Genomic DNA, 19,528 nt, shown 5'->3' with positions numbered 1-19,528 from the left:
ACCACATGTTCTAATATGTTTCTTTCTGGCTGGCAGGCCGGATGATCACTCTCACAAATCCCTGCTAACCTCAGCTTCACTAGAGCAGAAGTTCTCCCCTCACTGTAACCACTTAGATCCTCATTTTATAGACACTGCCCCCAGGCTTCCACAGAAGTTAATTTTTGGTCTTAGGGTTTTGAAAGGAAACAAACCAGGCAAGAAACACTGACATTACTAAAGACCTTTATTGCAAACATTAACATTATTTAAAAGAATGCTGAAGACTTAATGCCTTATATTCCAGACTTGTGGACACAGCTCTGGCTGAAAGTTGGGCTGTTAAACAGCTCAGATTGAGCAGAAGTGATACATGTTTAATCACCTGCATCTAGGATGTTGCCCACATCACTATCCATGTAGAGGGACTTTGAGACTTTGTGTAGACATCATGACACAGGCCTCCACATTAAAATTCTTCAGAAAAGGGGTACTCTGGGTGGTCCTTACCACTGAAAGAGAAAAGAAAAATGTAAAGCATTAACTCTCAATCCATTTCTATTGTAGCAAAGGCAGAAATCTATGATGTTATCGTCAGACTTGACCTTTTAGTTTTCCTGGTTGATTGAAGCATCTGCTACTTTTATTTTCACAAACTTAACTGTGAAGGGAATGTTTTTAAAACTGTATAACTGAATTTTTCAAATTAAATTCCCTTGCCTGGAGCAGAATAACACATTCACAAAATTCTCCTTTCTTTCAGCATCTACAGTCAGTCCATCAAACAGGAAATATTTTTGTTTCATTTCAGTCCTTCAATAAAAGCAGAAAGTGAATATCTTTAACACGAGTTTAAACATTAATCATCACAAAATCTAGAGAGCAAGCTTATCATATAATTTGTAGTTCTTTACACTTTAGCAATATTACAAAATATAAATTGGCAGAAGTCATTACTTACTAAAATATTTAATATGTAGCAAGAATTGCTTGCTACTCTCTGACCTGTATTATGTACCATCCTTACCCTTCATTTTGTTCTATTAATAATAAAACCTCTACTAGTAATGATAATATACATTCCAGTCTTTGAAATCTGTCTACCATTTTAAAAAGTTATTATATTTACTTATTTTGACAATTATAATTTCCACAAGTATAAGGGATTGTGTCTTCTTTGCTTCTCTTTACTTGAAAGATGTATCAAATATCAGATTACATAATCTCATAGAGCAAGAAGAAAGAGTAAAGATTTTTTTTGTTTCTAAATCATATTTTTTTTAATTTTTTTATTTTTGTGGTTGAATTTTTTTGCTATTTTTTTTATTAATTACACTTTATTCATTTTGTATCCTCCCATAAGCCCCTCCCTCCTCCCCTTCAGATCCCACCCTCCCTCCCCTTTCTGCATGCATGCCACTCCCCAAGTCCACTGATAGGGGAGGTTCTCCTCTCCTTTCGAATCTTAGTCTATCAGTTCACATCAAAAGTGGCTGCATTGTCCTCTACTGTGACCTGGTAGGCTGCTCCCCCTACAGGGGGAGGTGATCAAAGAGCAGGCCAATCAGATTATGTCAGAGGCAGTCCCTGTTCCCATTACTATGTAACCCACTTGGACACTGAACTGCCATGGGCTACATCTGTGCATGGGTTCTAGGTTATCTACATGAATAGTCCTTGGTTGGAGTATGAGTCTCTGGGAAGTTCCCTGTGTTCAAATTTCCTTGTTCTGTTGCTCTCCTTGTGGAGAACCTGTCCTCTACAGCTCTTACTATTTCCCACTTCTTACATAAAATTCTATTCACTCTGCCCAACAGTTGACCATTAGGCTCAGCATCTGCTTTGATAGTCTGTAGGGCAGAGGCTTTCAGAGGCTCTCTGTGGTAGGTTCCTAGGTTGTTTCCTGTTTTCTTCTTCTTCTGATGTCCATCCTCTTTGCCTTTCTGGATGGGGATTGGACATTTTAGTTAGGGTCCTCTCTCTTGCTTAGTTTCTTTAGATGCACAGGTTTTTGTGGGTTTGTCCTATGTTGTATGTCTATATGAGTGAGTATATACCGTGTGTGTCTTTTTGCTTTTGGGACAACTCACTCAGGATGATCCTTTCCAGGTCCCACCATTTACCTGCAAATTTCATGATTTCCTTATTTTTCATTGCTGAGTAATATTCCATTGTATAGATATACCACAGTTTCTGCATCCATTCTTCAGTTGAGGGGCATCTGGGCTGTTTCCAGCTTCTGGCTATTACAAATAAAGCTGCTACAAACATGGTTGAGAAAATGTCCTTTTTGTGTACTTGAGCCTCTTTTGGATATATGCCCAGGAGTGCTATGGCTGGATCTTGGGGAAGTGCTATTCCTCGTTGTCTGAGAAAGCGCCAGATTGATTTCCAGAGTGGTTGTACATGTTTACATTCCCACCAGCAGTGGAGAAGTGTTCCCCTTTCTCCACAACCTCTTCAGCATGTGTTGTCACTTGAGTTTTTAATCTTGGCCATTCTGATGGGTGGAAGGTGAAATCTCAGTGTAGTTTTGATTTGCATTTCCCTAATGGCTAATGAGGTTGGGCATTTATTTAAGTGCTTCTCTGCCATTCGGTATTCCTCTACAGAGAATTCTCTGTTTAGCTCTGTTCCCCATTTTTTAAGTGGATTACTTGTTTTGCTGCTTTTCAGCTTCGTTAGTTCTTTATATATACTGGATATGAGTCCTCTATCAGATAAAGGGTTGGTGAAGATTCTTTCCCAATCTGTAGGCAGTTGCTTTGTTTTGATGACGGTGTCCTTTGCTTTGCAGAAGCTTTTCAGTTTCATGATGTCCCATTTATTGATTGTTGCTCTTAGAGCCTGTGCTGTTGGTGTTCTGTTCAGGAAGTTTTCTCCTGTACCAATGAGTTCTAGGGTATTCCCCACTTTTTTTTCAAGCCGATTTAATGTGTCTTGTTTTATGTTGAGGTCTTTGATCCACTTGGACTTCAGTTTTGTGCAGGGTGATAAGTATGGATCTATGTTCATTTTTCTACATGTAGACATCCAATTGGACCAGCACCATTTGTTGAAGATGCTATCTTTTTTCCATTGAATGGTTTTGGCATCTTTGTCAAAGATCAGGTGTCCATAACTGTGTGGGTTTATTTCTGGGTCCTCTGTTCAGTTCCATTGATCCACCATTCTGTTTCTATGCCAGTACCATGCAGTTTTTAAAACTGTTGCTCTATGGTACAACTTAAGATCAGGGATGGAGATACCTCCAGAAGATCTTTTATTGTAGAGGATTGTTTTAGCAATCCTGGGTTTCTTGTTATTCCATATGAAGTTGAGAATTTTTATTTCCAGGTCTGTAAAGAATTGTGTTTGTAATTTGATGGGAATTGCATTGAATCTGTAGATTGCTTTTGGTAAGATGGCCATTTTTACTATGTTAATCCTGCCAAGCCATGAGCATGGGAGATCTTTCCATCTTCCCGTATCTTCTTCTAATTCTTTCTTCAGAGACTTGAAATTTTTTTCATACAAGTCTTTGATTTCCTTGGGTAGGGTTACTCCGAGGTACCTTATGTCATTTGTGGCTATTGTGAAGGGTGTTGTTTCCCTACTTTCTTTCTCAGCCCTTTTGTCTTTTGTATACAGGAGGGCTACTGATTTTTTGAGTGAATTTTGTATCTGGCCACTTTGCTGAACGTGTTTATCAGCTGTAGGCCTTCCCTGGTAGAGTTTTTGGTGTCACTCATGTATACTATCATATCATCTGCAAATAGTGATAATTTGACTTCTTCCTTTCCAATTTGTGTCCCCTTGATCTTGAGTAAAGATTTTTAATGACTGTCAGTTTCATCAGTGATGAAGCTTTTTTCGCCAAAAATATGCTTTCCTTGCCCTAATTCTCTTTCTTCATAAACTTTACCTTCAGTATTGAGATATTCATAACTCAGAAATAGGAAAAAAATTGTTAAAATTACTGTCTTCATTGCAACCTTCAAGAAATTCATATAAAGTGTTTGATTTCTGAATAAGTATTTGCTGAAAAAGGAAAGACATAAACTAAAAACAAATGTGACATATTTATAAGAGTTACTTACGATGGAGCAGGTGCATATCTAAAATTTCTGTTCAGGCGATCTAGGATTTTCATATTCTCTGAAGGGAGCTCAAATTCAAACACCTATTGAACAATCATCAACATTTTAAGACCCTCCCCATTTGTGAATGTTTAAAATACAAAATAAATCACATTTTATTCTGAAAAGGTATTTTTTAATATAAAAAAGCTCTGAAAGTTATAAATACATCAAGCAAGATACTCAAGTGGTCAACAAGTGTCAGATAAAGGTTAAAGGAAATCATTTTTGAGATATGTTGAAGAAGCACAATATAGACAAAGGAAGCTTCAGAAGATACAAAGCTGATTTATTCGAAGTGAAAGTGATAGTTTCTAAACAATCTGAGGTAAATTTCTGAACCATATGATTCAAATATTTATATGAATACAATTTACTTTTCATATCCCACTGACAAACTGTTACAATATTAACAATGTTCTTTGCATCACAATTTAAAGTAACAAGTATTCAGGTATTATTTTTAATCACTTCCAATAAATAAGGGATTTGACTTAAAAAAAAAAGGAATGTCACTGGCTAGCATTGGTATACTTTACATAGTTTTACTAATCTCTAAAAGAAACATCACAAATAGATTATCTATCTCTGTTTTTTCCTCAAAATGGTGATAAATAAATACCAAGGAGGAAAGTAGGAAGGGAGGGGAGAAGGAAGAGGGACAAAATGAGGGAGGGAGAAAAGAAAGAAGGGAAGGATGAATAAAGAGAGAAGAAAAAGCTTAAAATGTCAACAATCCATTCTAGTAAAAAGCACTGAGTGAACTTTTCTTTTATATTTAAGACCTATCAAAAGAACAAAGAATACATAATTAAGAGATGGTAAACAATCCTGGCACAGTGGCACATGCAAAGCCTATACAGAGAAACCCTGTCTTAAAAAAAAAAAAAAAAACAAAAACAAAAACAAAGAGAGAGAGAGGGAGATTAAATAGATCCACTTCTCTATCAATAAACCTTACAGAATATATACAAATGTTTTAATAGAACCTGTTCTTTGATCACCTCCCCCCTGAGGGGAGAGCAGCCTTACTAGGCCACAGAGGAAAACAATGCAGCCACTGCTGATGAGATCTAACAGACTAGGATCAGGAGGAAGAAAAAGAAACCCTCCCCTACCAGTGGACTTGGGGAGGGGCATGCGTGGAGAAAGGGAGAGGAAGGGAAGGATTGGGAGGTGAAGAGGGAGGGAACTTGAGGGGAGATACAAAATAAATAAAGTATAATTGAAAATAAAATTAATTTAAAATTAAAAAAAGAAAATATAAGTTATTAAAATTATATTTTAAAACCACCTAAAATTGAAAAGTCCTATTACAATTACATATTAAAATTCTTAATATTTTAAAACTTCAGTTCTTTCTCAGATGATGAATAACAGTACTACCTAAGGACTTAGATATCTAATCACTAAAAGATGTAATCAAGGTAAACAATAATAAATGATGAAATGTATATATATATGTATATATATACATATATATACATATATATGCATATATATCAATTAACTTCCCAGAGATTCAGGTTTTTATTTTTTTAATTCAAATACAGTTATATAATTTCCCCCTTTGTTTTCCTTTCTAGAACTCTCATGTGTTTCTCTGCTACTTTCTCTCATATTTATGTCTCTTTTGTGCAATTATTACTACACACACACACATAAAAAGAGCCTGGTGAATCTGTTTAGTGTTGCTTGCATGTACATGATTTCATGGTTGACTAGTTGGTATTGGATTAACAATTAAGGAATCCATCCTAAGGAAGACTAATTATTTTGCTCTTAGATTCTTACAATTCTTTAATTTCCTGCAGCTCTTTATATAAGTATGCTCCCTTATAAGAGTTCTGCCTTACATGTGGGAGTGCCCATTGGTTCCGTCCTTATTCAGATCTTGTTTAAACAGCCATATTCTTGAGGTAATTTGTCATAGTTTTAAATAGGAATGGGTAGATTTTGTTCAGCAAGACTGTCATTACAACATAATTTGAGAAAAATGAGCATAAATAAGACAAATAAAATCCATGAATGTAAGTATTGTTGCTGCCAACACCACTGAGATTTTTAGAAAATTATTTAAGTGTTTTTTGAATATTTACTTCACATGATTGTATAAATTTCATTTTGATTAAAAAAGGGTTTAGAAAGAAATGCTAAGAAAAGTTGTAACACACTTTTATAAAAATAAAAAAAAAATTGGCTGAGCCTGGAGAGAGAGATGGATCATCAGTTAAGAGCACTGGCTATTCTTCCAGTGGTCCTGAGTTCAATTCCCAGCAACCACATGGTGGCTCACAACCATCTGTAATAGGATCTGATGCCCTCTTCATTCATGAAAGCATGCACATGCATGCAAATAGAGTACTTATATGAATAAATGAAGAAACCTACAAAAAAGAGTTTGTTTAAAAAATAAATTTAAAGAAATAAAGCATATGATGTTCTATTCCTAATGAAGAAAAAAACATGATATTTAACCACAAACTAAAGGAATAAAGAAAAACAATGAAAAGAAACCTTTGCTCATATATATACTTTTTTCTCATGAGAACATATATTTAAATATATATGTATATATATATATATATAAAAAGAGAATAAAACATAACGGAATTTAGGACAGAACATATGTATCTGAATTTGCAACATAATTAAGGTGGAGAATATGTAAGTTGCTGTAAATTAATTACAACATGTGTTCTCAGTTTCCATACTCTATGAAAATCTGTGCATACTTTCACTACCAGGCAGTGTCTATTTTCTCATCCCTTTAATCTTAACCTTTTTATCCTTTTTTTATGTCCATGTGAGTATGTGTGGCATGTGTGTATTTATTCATGTTTGCATATTTAGGGACACACTTTTGCCTTCTTTCATGTGCACATGGGCTTGTGTGAGCATCCATGTGTGCACATATATGAAAGCATGAGGTTGGTACTAGGCTTCATTCTCATAGTTTTTGCACCTTAGTCACTGAGGCTATTTTCACTAGCAAGGGGGATCCTTACTCTGAATCACTTACTCTGGGGATCCCTTATCTCTGATTGCTAGACTGAGATTGGAGGGGGCACATCCTCCTGGGATCTTATGGTTCTAGAAATATAAAATCTAGTCCCACATTTGCTTGGCAAGAGCTTTAACCATGGGGCCATCTCCAGTCTCTTAAAGATTTTTGTAGCTTTTATTGACTACTACACTTAGCAGGAGAAGTGATATAATAATCCTTTGCTTAGTTTTAAAGTCTTCCCAAGTATCTACTCAATTTCTTGAAAGAGGAGTATGTGAGTAGGTGAAACCTCTGCCAGTTGGCTAGTGAATGAAAACCGTTTGAAGCTAAGGAATGTCAGGTAAGAGATATATGAATCCTGAGGCAGATGGAGCTCATCATCCTGAAAATATATACAACAGTTCCATGAACACACTTGAGTGAACTCAGGCTAGACAGATGCCTCAGGGTTCAGGCTGAACTGAAGAAAATTTTAAAATCATAGAACAATGAAATAAACAAAACTCTTTGTATTGAAGCACTATGTTGGGCCTGGTTCATTTTGCAACTACTATAGGTTATGGTATAGCAAAGTTCTTGCAGTTGAAAATAGATGATCATCAGCACAGGTAAGTCTTCAAGAAAAGAATATGCACTTAGCCAGTGAGGCAAATCAAATAAATAAATAAATAGATACTTCCACAAAAATATGAGAGTACGGCTAAAGAGAGGGCTCAGTGGTTTAGAGCGCTAGCTGCTCTGCCTGGCCAGGTTCAATTCCCAGCAACCTCAGGGCAGCTCACTACCATCCACAACTCCAGTTCTAGGGTATAGGCCAGCCTTTTCTGGCTTTTCAGGGATGTACCTGGTGCGCAGACATCTATGTCTCCAAAACATCTATACCCATATACTTAAAATTGAGTAAACAACAATAAAGTGAAATACGTGAATATGTAGTCCAAATGCAAAATACAGGTGTTAAAAATTATTATATAAAGATATGATATGCCCCATCTGAAACTATCATTTCAGGGAACGATGAAGAGATCCATTACAAAGGGGGTATTCACAGTGCGTGGCTGACATATGTTGAATCCTAAATTTCTGTGCTCTCTCTGAACCTAATTCTATTAAACTACGTTGATATTTGCGTTTTAGAGTAGAACAGAATACTTCTAAATGCAATTGAAATCTCACAGGAATAGGAAATGCTAAGGAGATTGACCAAATTAAAAAAAAAAAAGATAAACAAAGTTGATATTTTAAAGAAGAACATAGTGGAGAGATAGAGAATGTAAGAGTCCTAATGCCCCCAGCTTCCCTGGTCACCTGCAAGTTCTCTTTTATCTCATTCTCTTTGTAACTCTGGGCAAGGACTACAATTCCGTGTTGAAGATAGTGAAGGGCAACCTGAGCCTGGTTTCAACAGTGCTTTTTTGCCATGTCACAAAGAACTGCATCATTCAAGAGGACTGGAGAGCTTGGGTCTAACCTGGAGGAAAAGGCAGAAGTCTTTAGCTTCAAAGGTTGAGAAGTGTTACAGAGATTCTGAACACATAAGTTGCTCATTCAAAATCAGGAGACTCCACCGGAGTCCTTGGATCAGCAGCACTTCCATCATTGAGAAACTCAAAAATGCAAATTCTTCCCTCTCCCTGCCCAAGTCTGCACTGAACTTCTGAAAGTTGAGTTTATAGTACCGAAAAGCTTTCACCAACACTGCTTTTGGAAGTAAATGCCTTACTGTTCTTTTACCATCATTCAGGTCTTTGAGATCCATGAGCACAGTAGGCAATGAGAATGATGTCTTTTGACTTGCAGTAGTTCAACAGCTTGCTCTGGTTCAGGTAGAGATGGCATTCCACCTGTGGATGGACAAACAGAAAGCCAACTGTTTAGATGAGATGTTATGCTAATGTAAAAGAGAAGCAATAAATTTAAGCACCTGAACAAGAAAATGTAACATATTTAGATTATTAATATAATTTAATCTGAGTTTTTAAAACCTAATTTCACATCTATATTACTAATATATAACCAAATTCTATGAACCAGATCATGAAGTTTAATTCCATTTTGCATTACAAAGAAAAAGCATAGTGCTGCCTTGAAGATGTTTCCCCAAATTATTGGGGATTCTAAATATAGATACGTTCAGAGTATACAAGAAAATTATTGTTAATTTCTCTAAATACAAATCTAACAATGTCTGATAACATCATTCATGGGTGATATTTTCTGTGCTCTCTGAAAGTGAACATTCAAAGGATCTACACTGAACATTCATGGAATGTTACAAAAATAGGACCAGTGAGATGAATCACAAGTCATCTTCTGCCCTGCACATATGTACCACCACATGCATGCACGCACAGAAACACAAACACGGGCACAAACACACACACACACATGCATACACATACTCATATGCACAGACACAAATGTAATTTAAAAATTAAATAAAATATAATGTGGATATATATTTCCCAGCTCAGGGATAAATCTGTTTTGATCCTGAAACACAATTAATGGCTTCTGCTTTCCGGACCCCCTTAAATCTCCAGTTGGGCACTACGGTATACCTGCATCTCAGAAAATGTTAATGATCCAGATTGAATTTTAGCATCTCCACGTGTCCTTTTTTGTAGTGACACTGCTCTTAACATATTCTTTTCTATGCAAATAAGATAAGCTGAGGAAAGGGTATATTTTCCCATGTGACAAACAGTCACATTTGGGGGATAAAGGTTAGGAAGCAGAAATATTCAGTATCAGCTCATCAATTATTCAGATGTTTTGATTAAAATTATGATAATAAATTCTTGACAAAATAAATAACAAAATCACATAAATGGTTTAGTATTTACATTGGAAAGTCACATTTTTGTGTCATCATGTAAAAACTTAATGGCCTAAAGCTGTATTTTCTGTCAGGGGAAGGCTGCTATTAGAAAATGATAGTTAGGTTAGGGAGCAAACATAGCTGCCAAAAATGAAGGACAGAATAAAGCAAATGGGCTTTCGAAGCACTCCGGAAGTTTTCAGCCACAAAGGTGTATGAAGTTAAACTGCTTGCAGAAAATTGACGCATTGGAGACACGTGAATTATAGTAAGATAATATTATTTTAAGTTTGTTGCAGAGAGACTAGTACCTCACCTTTTCTCTCATTTGTGAGTCCTAGACCTTGTGGATGCATAAATCCCACATATGTAGGTGACTTGAAAGTACAGACAAATTGCTTGAGGAACAATGGAAAGGGGAGGGGAAAGAGGGGGCAGTGGAGTGGAGGGCAGGCAATGCTTCTGTTATAGCACACTCAAAGAGATGCTTTTCCTATTCTGGTCTATCAGGGGAATCCTTCAGCTGCCCACCAACCTCTTCTTTGCTACCAAAGTAGCCAGTTCACTACAGTTTCTAGTCAAAGATTTCACTACATGATAAAAATGTAGTGAATAGTCATAGAGAACATAAGACCCCTCACAGAATATATGTTTTAAATTGTGTATAGGATATAAGAAAGAAAAGCTCACCAAGAGGTTTTTTTAGGCATAGAACTAGCTGAAGTCTCTAGATGTGAATTTTATCCAACATTAAGACCACCATAAACATGTAATCTGATTTCTCAAACATGTATGATTTTCAGAATTTTAAGTTTACTTTCCCTGAAGCTATGTCTTTGTTTCAAAACTCCAAGAGCAGAAAACAGCAAGGAATAATCAACCTCCAAAACTGCTGTTACCACTCATCTCTCCAATTTTCATTCTGTTCTTTTACTGCCCGTTCACTGTTTCCTGGACTATAAGTCAGTCCAGTTGCCAGCACCTTCATTCATTTGATATGTTTCCTACGCCATGGATGAGTCTGCTAATGACCACTGCTTCCTGGACTAATTTAAATCTCTACACACTGTACCAGTTGGGCACTAAGCTGTACCCTCATTTTCACAAAAATTTTAAAATCCAAGATTGAATTGTAGAATCTCCAAATGTCCTTTGACACAGTGGCACTGCTCTTAGGATATTTTCCGTGAAGATAAGATGAATTGAGGAAGGCATGAATGTACTGGAGGCATCAGAACAAAAATAGGGAAGTGTGTGAGATGAAAGGACATGTGAGTGTTCTTATAGACAGGCTTGTATTTGAGCCCTGGCTTGTTCAGGATCATCTCCAGCTGCCTGCAGTTAAAGTTGGACACCCCAAAGGACTTGACCAATCCTGCATCCTTACACTTTTCCATGGCCTAGGAATGAAAGAGTTCTGAAGAATCATATTTGCACAGAAATAAGTGCAAGATGGAGCAGTTTGAAGTACACCATCCAGCTCTGACATATAGCTCACTGGCAGGGCACTTGCCAGTGTATGGCAGACCCTGAATTTGCTCATCATCACACTTAAAGAAGTGGCACCAGGGAGATACTGCCTGGATGACCACTGAAACTGAATATGAAGAAGCCAAAAGAGTAAAGATAATAGAGGAAGAAAGTGACAGCCATAAAGGAATCCCTGCGTCCGCTCTAAGAAGCAGTGATGTTTCACATTGAATGTGATGGTAAAATACGTTCATTCCAGCTGTCTTGAGTACTTCTTCATTTCCCTTTATTTTCTTCATTTCCCACTGCTGGAATGCATCCCTCCTTATATTTACACAGTGATTTGTATGTGGAATTATAAGGTGTATTTTTAGGTGTCTGAACTAGTCTCTTGTATAAATCATATATACATGTTTATGTACATATTTTTTATTATTGAACAGTATTCTCATAGATCTACCTGTGTTCTTCTAGCTGATGTCCTTTATTTTTGTCACTTCCTCCTCATACTTCCAGTGAGACAGTTCTCTTTCACTGAAAAATTAAGTAGCCATACAACGTGGACCTCTAGCAGTAATAAATTTCAGTGAATTTTAGAATTCAGTGCTGACCCAGGCCAAACAATCTACTGAATATATTTAGGCAGAAGGGAACTATGTCCACTAAATGATGTGAAACAAGGTCATATGCAAGACTAACTTTGATGGCGAAAACTCAAAGGAGATACAAAGATGTAATAACCAAAAGCTTGAATTCTTTCAATGCTAAAAGAAAAAAAAGCAGAATAATACATGAGTATCTACAAACACAATATAAGGAATGCTTAAGCAGTGATATTTTTGGAGATTATTTTTTGAAGCTATATTTCTAGAAATTTCTTGTGTTTCCCATTTTATGGCATTTTGTATAACCTACTTTGAGCGAGCTGCATAACACAAAAATTGAGTGTACAGGACAGTATAATGGAACCATATCTTGGTCATCCAGAAAAAAAAAATGGCAAGTTGATTAAGTCTTATCATTCAAATTGCTCACCTTCATCGGTACTGGGTAGTGAATAATATAGAGGTCAACATAGTCCAGCTGAAGATTTTCCAATGATTTTCCCAAGATAGGTCGAACCAACTCTGGTCTATGGAAAGTGCACCAAAGCTACGTACATGAAAGAATGGAAGTAATATGGGATTACTATATTATTCAAACATGAAGGTTTTATTTTTCCTAATACTGATATGTTTTGTACTATATAGAAACATGATCATAAGACATAAAATTTTCTTTGTTCTATGGCTTCCACTAATCTGACTTATACATATAAATATGACTATAAATTTGTTCTGAATCTTTATAAAATGAAAGAAATTTTCTCAAAAGATAAAACTCCTACCAAGTACTAATCATGTTCTTTCTCTAGATTATATCTCACAGTGATTAGAAAACACTTTTAATCTAATTATGTGATCCATTCATCCAATACCAAAAGAATTAACAGCGCAGTGTTTTCATCATTGAACAAAAGCAAAGTGACATTTTAAGATGTGATGGACACAAGGAAATGAACTATAACTATCTAATCTTTTATTTATTTGTTTTTTACTTACTCACTTCACAGCCCGATCTCAGCCCCCTTCCTTCTTTCTTCCCATGCTCATGCTTCCCTTCCCCCATTCCTCTCTCTTCTTCTTCTCAGAGAAGAGGAGACCCCCAAGGGGTACCAACCCACACTAGCATCTCAAGTCAGGGCAAGACTAACTAAGGGCATCCTCTCCCACTGATAGGATCTCCCACAAAGGACCCTAGCTAGAAGAAGGGGACAGAGTCAGAGACAGCCTCTACTCACATTGGTATAAGACCCACATGTTGACCAAGCTCCATATATGTGTAGGGGGTCTAGTTCCAGCCCATGCACACTCTTCATACCCCCATGGGCCCAAGTTCCTTTACCCTGTAAGTCTTCTTACCAATCTTTAATGTGAAAGTTCTCTTTTCCTGCTTTTCAATACTTAAAGGTAAAAATTAGTATTTGAAATACAACAGATTTTACAATGCTATCTGGGAGATAGAGAAAGCGACAATTTCACAGTTTATCTGAAATCACACCCCATGCTAAGGTTCAATGCTTTGAATTGAGGCTCAGAAAAGGAAAGGACTTTGAGCTTTGTTTTGTAAATAGAAAGAAGTTGTGATCTTTTTCTGCTTTTCATGCTGAACTCATTTATGGATTGTATGCATGTAACAGTTGTGCCAGTATATATATTTCACCAATTAATGAGCCAATCAAATGTCTTTTGCGTATATCACATTTCAATTAATCTGTGTACTCAAGCACCACACACACAATACCTTTGTAGTGATGAACAAGTCTGCTCTCTTCACAATGCCAGCAGCAATCTTGTTTCGAATAGCCTGTCCTACATTCTTTTCAGTTTGGTACACATACGCTGTATCAATATGACAGAACCCGGCCTCAATAGCTAAACTGATAGCCTCCAGTGGCTTGTTTTCAGGAACCTGAAGGAAAAAAAAATAGTAATTGAAGACACATGATAAAAGAGGTAGCTCAAGTGGATCTGATAGGTAATTCTCTGCAGAAATAGGGCCTATATCTGCCTGTCATTCTCACACCATTTTGCTGCTTCATAAGTGGCTGGCTTCCTGACCACTCTAATTCCACCTCCTGCAAAACTTACCAGAAACTACAAACAGTAATTGTGGAGATCACAGACACAAAGGTGATTTCAGGAGAACCATCCTTTCCCCCACATCTTTGGTTAGTTGAACATTTTGGGTAGCAAGTCTCAACTTACTTTAACTGGGTCTTTTCAGGGTAATAATCAGAATTTCAAATCCTATAATCTTTTTATACCCACACAATAATGGTCAATCATTTGCAATGAAGGTCCTCAAATAGACCTCAAATTCAGTTGTTTTTCTGGAAAAGCTTACAGGACAAGTATACAGGAGTAGCTCTATTATAATTTAAATAGTGGCATTACAAGTACAGTGAACACAGGATAAGTGTGCTTTAACAAAACAGAGAAAAAATACAAGTTTGGTACAGCATTATAAGTCTTCTCCCAGTGAAGACTCCTAGGAAATACTGTTCTGTTCTGTTCTGTATCAAATTGTAACAATATGTGGTTAATCTCATCTGTATAGAAAGCTGTTTGTTCTTCAGTTTGTAAAGGATAATTCATATTGGGTTGTCAGCCCTTAAAGAAATAATTGCTTTATTTAGTGAAGATATAAGTAGATTTAAAATTTTTCCCTCTTTGCCAGACTTAGATAATGCTGTAATGTTCATGTGTTTAAGAATAGAGGATAGGCATCAAACTACTTTTGCATTATATAAATACTTTAGAGCAGGTAAGGTGCACACACCTTTAATCCCAGTACTCCTGAAGCAGGATGATCTCTGTGAGTTCAAGGCCTTCCTGGTCTACATAGCAAATTCCAGGCCCTGGGCTGTTGTGTAAGACCCTGTCTTAAAACAAATAAAACAAGAAAAAATATCTCTTTTCACAATGATGTTATAGCACATGAATTGAAGACTCCCAGCACCAAGCCATGAAGCCTGCCCAGGATTTCTACCTACATAGCTCCTCAGCCTGGAGCTTCTTGACATTGCCTTATTCTCCTCCTCTTCCTCCTTCTTCTTCTTTTCTCTTTCTATATTTATTTCCTTTGGTAAAGTTTTTTATTAATTACAATTTATTCACTTTTTATCCTAGCTGTAGACCCCTCCCTTGTCCCCTTCCAATCCCAACTTTCTTCTCTCTTCTCCACCCATGCCCCTCCCCAAGACTACTGATAGGGGAGGTCCTCCTCCCCTTCCATCTGACCATAGCCTATCAGGTCTCATCAGGACTGGTTGCATTTTCTTCCATTGTGGCCTGGTAAGGTTGCTCCCCCTCAGGGAGATCAAGGAGCCAGCCACTGAGTTCTTGTCAGAGACAATCCCTGTTCCCTTTACTAGGATACCCACTTGGAGACTGAGTGCCATTAGTTACATCTGTGCAAGGATTTTAGTTTATCTCCAAACATGATCCTTGGTTGGAGTATCACTCTCAAAACAGACCACTGGCTCCAGATATTTTGGTTCCTTTGCTCTCCTTGTGGAGCTCCTGTCTTCTCCAGGTCTTTCTATATTCCTCTTCTTTCCTAAGATTCCCTGCACTCTGCCCAAAGTTTGGCTATGAGTTTCAACATCTGCTTTGATACCCTTGCAGATGAAGACTTGGTATTAAACTGTTTATTAGATTAATTTTGTGTGTGAATGTTTTGCTTACATGTATGCCTGCACATCACATGCATACAGTATTCATGGAGGCCCAAGTTAGATCTCTAGACTTGGAATTATGGATGACTGTGAGGCACCATATGACTGTTAGGAATCAAATCCTGTCTCTGGATAAGCAACAAAAGCTTTTAACCATTGAGCCATCTCTTCAACATTGCTGCTTTTCTTTTTTATTTATGCCACTTAATCCTACAAAGTAATTAAGTTCCTTATATTTCTTCACTTTTTAAATATTTGTGACAATATAAGTTGTGAACAGGCAATGTGGCCATTGGCATTCCATACAATCTTTGTAAATCTTAGAGATGAGAAATAAATGAATTTGCTGGACGTGGCTGTACACACCTTTAACCCCAGCATCCAGGGAGGCAAAAGGAGTAAGATCTCTGTGAGTTTGAGGCCACCCTGGTCTACAAATTGTTTTTAGGACAGCCAAGGCTACACAGAGAAACCCTGTCTCAAAAAAAAAAAAGAAAGAAAAGAAGAAATGTATTAATTCAAAGTTAAGTAGAGGGTGGCACACTGGAGGTTTCACTTAACTCGGGGCCAGCATTTATGGTACAATACTGACAGTTCTCCAACACAGAACTGCAATACTCCTTAGACATTTGCTTTATGTGTCATGTCTACACAAACATTCAACATGCTGATTTCTATAAGTCTTGTACTCTTAATAGGGGGGCAAAACCCTGGAATTTAGAGCTAAGCCGAAGAACCCTGCAACTAGCATCAAATCAAGGAAGCTGATGTGTTTCTGGACTGGTGACTGATCTCTTATCCCAAGCAAAGAAACACTGAAATCTGACCTTAATACAGAGCAAAGTCACACTATCTTCTATCTTGTGCCTAGAATAGCTCTAGTCTAAAGAAACAGAACCAGGTGAATCCCACAATGTCACCTAGGAAGTGGGTGACCTGACAGCTTTATCTCCTCCACTCACCCTTAGTCTGTTTTCTCCTCAATCCCCTACCACAACACCACTGTTCTTACCTCTTCAGATTTTAGGTGCCAAAGCCCAGTGCAGGAATGAAGTGGCCACCATTTAGTTTCACACGTTGCTGTTTGGAACTCATTGCTTATCACTCTTCTGAGTAAGCAGGTTCTGATGTTCCAGCCGCCTTTGTGAACCTATAAATCAACTCTCTGGCTAATGGAGAACCAGATAAACATCCCTTCTAATGGCTAAGCAGTGTTACTCTCTGATTAATGAATGCACAATAACTCTGCTTGTCTAATGGTTAACTAGTGACATTATCTGCTTAACTACTAACCAATAGAAAAGAGAAGGTTGGGAATTTAAAGAACCACTTCACATGTGACTTGGTACCATTCAGTTACCAATTAATCAAAAGATAATTCTGTAGAAAATAATTATATAGTCATAATTTATTTTGTAAAATTGCTCTTTATAAATTAATGCCAGCTACTGCACGAGGTTACATGAAGAATCACTGATTGTTTCCTAGATAGAAAACTAGTCCCTTGTGGTTATGGCTATGTCCCAGGTCTCCCTGTGTCTCAACCTCAGCAGCACTTTTAGGTCTTGTGCTCATAAAAGAGAAGACATCACCACAGCACAACAATTGAGCAAACAGTCTAGCACTGATTTTTAGCAAACAAGGAAGCAAGAACAAACTTCAGTATAAGAATAGACCAGGCTGGGCAGGCCTGACCTTGACTGTGACAGACACAATCTTCTCTCTCTCTTGATCCTTTGCCTATATTTCCCTCAGTGTGGGCACCTTTTAAAAAGGGCTCTACATCTATTGAAAGTATGTTTTGCTCAAAATTCAGTCTAATAATTGAGGAATAGAGTTTAACCCCAAAGTAGAAAAGTTCACTAAGAAAAACCTAATTGCAGTAGATACACACTCTCATGTGAGGAAATTCATGAAGTGGTAAAGTCAACCACTCCTACACGTTTTTCTTTATGATCTATTTGGGAGTGATAGTGAAAGGAACACTGCCAAATATTGTTTTGTTTTATTGGTGTTTTTTAACCAGCACCACCATCTAAAAAACTCCTGAGGGCCAGGAATTGTCCCAATTAAATGACCACTACCAATATGCCTAACTGTGTAGTAGTTTCATTAATGATAGGAGTACAGCCTTACCAGACCACAAAGGAAGACAATGCAGCCAGTCCTGATGAAACCTGCTAGACTAGATCAGGTGGAAGGGGAGGAGGAGCTCCCCTATTAGTAGACTGGAGGCAGGACATAGGAGATGAGGGAGGGATGTTGGGATTGGGAGGGATGAGGGAGGTGGCTACAGCTGAGTTTCAGATGATTAAACTGTATTTAACAAAAAATTAATTAATTAATTTAAAAAGCCTTTAAAAAATACTTTGGTGGTAACCAACAGCTGACTAATAGGACTTAAGACCCACTCAACAATGGGAAAAACAGTCCTGGTGTTGAAAATCTGACTACCTACCCGGGACTAGTGCAGTCATCGATCTTCAGGAAGAACCTGTAATACCCCTTTATTAAACCATTACAATCCTTAACTACATCTAAATATTTGTTCTTTTACTCAAAGATAAGTTTAATCCCCATTCCTCATCAGGAAAACTTCTATTTGTAACAGACATAGACGTCATAGAAAAAACACAACTAATCAAAATGCACATTTGTGGAGCCCAGTCCCAACTAATAAATCCACATCAAAGTTCCTGTACCTAAGGTTAAGGGATCACCTACTATTCTTTCTATCCTGATTTGAGGTTACCATTGGTCAGCCAACTTCATGCTTACCATTAGGCTCTTGAAATTTTTCAGGAAATAGGGGCAGTGACTCATCTGCCTATTTCTTGCTGGTGAGGACACTGTCATAAGGAACATCAGATAAGGAACCACAGATTTCTCCAAGGATAGTGAGTTCTGGAGGTCTTTAAAAAAAGGGATTGATTGTAGTGGTCAAAAGTTAACATTGCTAAGTTACCATCAGTCGAATTTTTGAGTATGGAATCTTGATGATGTTGGTTGTACTAGGGTATTAATTAAAAAGGACCAAAGACATAAGATGAAAACTGATCCATGAGAAAATAGTTGTGGGTGCCTGTTGGTATAAGTAACATCAGAGATTAAGAGCACTGGTAATTCTTCCAAAGGTCCTGAGTTCAATTCCCAGCAACCACATGGTGACTCAACCATTTATAGTGAGATCTGGTGCCATTTTCTGGCATGTAGGTATACATATCCGCAGACTAGTTTGGAAGGAAGGAAGGAAGGAAGGAAGGAAGGAAGGAAGGAAGGAAGGAAGGAAGGAAGGAGGGAAGGAAGGAAGGAAGGAAAAAGAAAGAAAAGAAAATAAAAAAGAAAAGAAAAGATCTTAAAAAACAATCCCAAAGAAAAATTGTCTTACTTAATTCAATGTAAGCTATATTGTCTCTGCATCTGGTCCAGGAGAAGTAGAGCAACATTTTTTGCGTAACTATCTGAAAAGAAATCTGTTGATTTCTGGGACAAACCAATTTGATTGCCCATCAAGAGGAGGGACTAGGACTGAAATAGTCAACAACATAAGGAATCAGAGGCTAACCAGGACCACACCTGTTTAAACAATGTTAGGAAAAAATATAGAAATATTTTTATGGGAGTCAATAAAGGATTTCTTTGATGAGGCCAGAGGTTGGAGTAGGTGGAGAAGATAAAGCTGGCAAGTTACCCGCTTTCCCATGTGACTATGTGGGATTCACCTGGTTCTGTTTCTCCTACTTTTTAATTGGTCTCATACAATTCTGACAGTTACTAAGTGTGGCATTGCAGCAGGGCCTGCCATGATAAGAGCTTTCAAGGATGATAAACTGTGAATTAACACACAAGAAAAG

General features: G+C 37.3%; 1 pseudogene; it reads right to left on the bottom strand.

The window, feature by feature from the left end:
- Positions 1-227: 227 nt before the first annotated feature.
- On the bottom strand, positions 228-16,886 carry LOC110541830 (aldo-keto reductase family 1 member C13-like; annotated as a pseudogene).
- Positions 16,887-19,528: the final 2,642 nt, after the last annotated feature.

The sequence above is a fragment of the Meriones unguiculatus genome, chromosome 19 (genome assembly GCF_030254825.1).
Source record: "Meriones unguiculatus strain TT.TT164.6M chromosome 19, Bangor_MerUng_6.1, whole genome shotgun sequence".
Classification (NCBI taxonomy): Eukaryota; Metazoa; Chordata; class Mammalia; order Rodentia; family Muridae; genus Meriones; species Meriones unguiculatus.
Note: the sequence above shows the minus strand (reverse complement) of the source record. Positions and strands in the feature narration are given on the sequence as shown.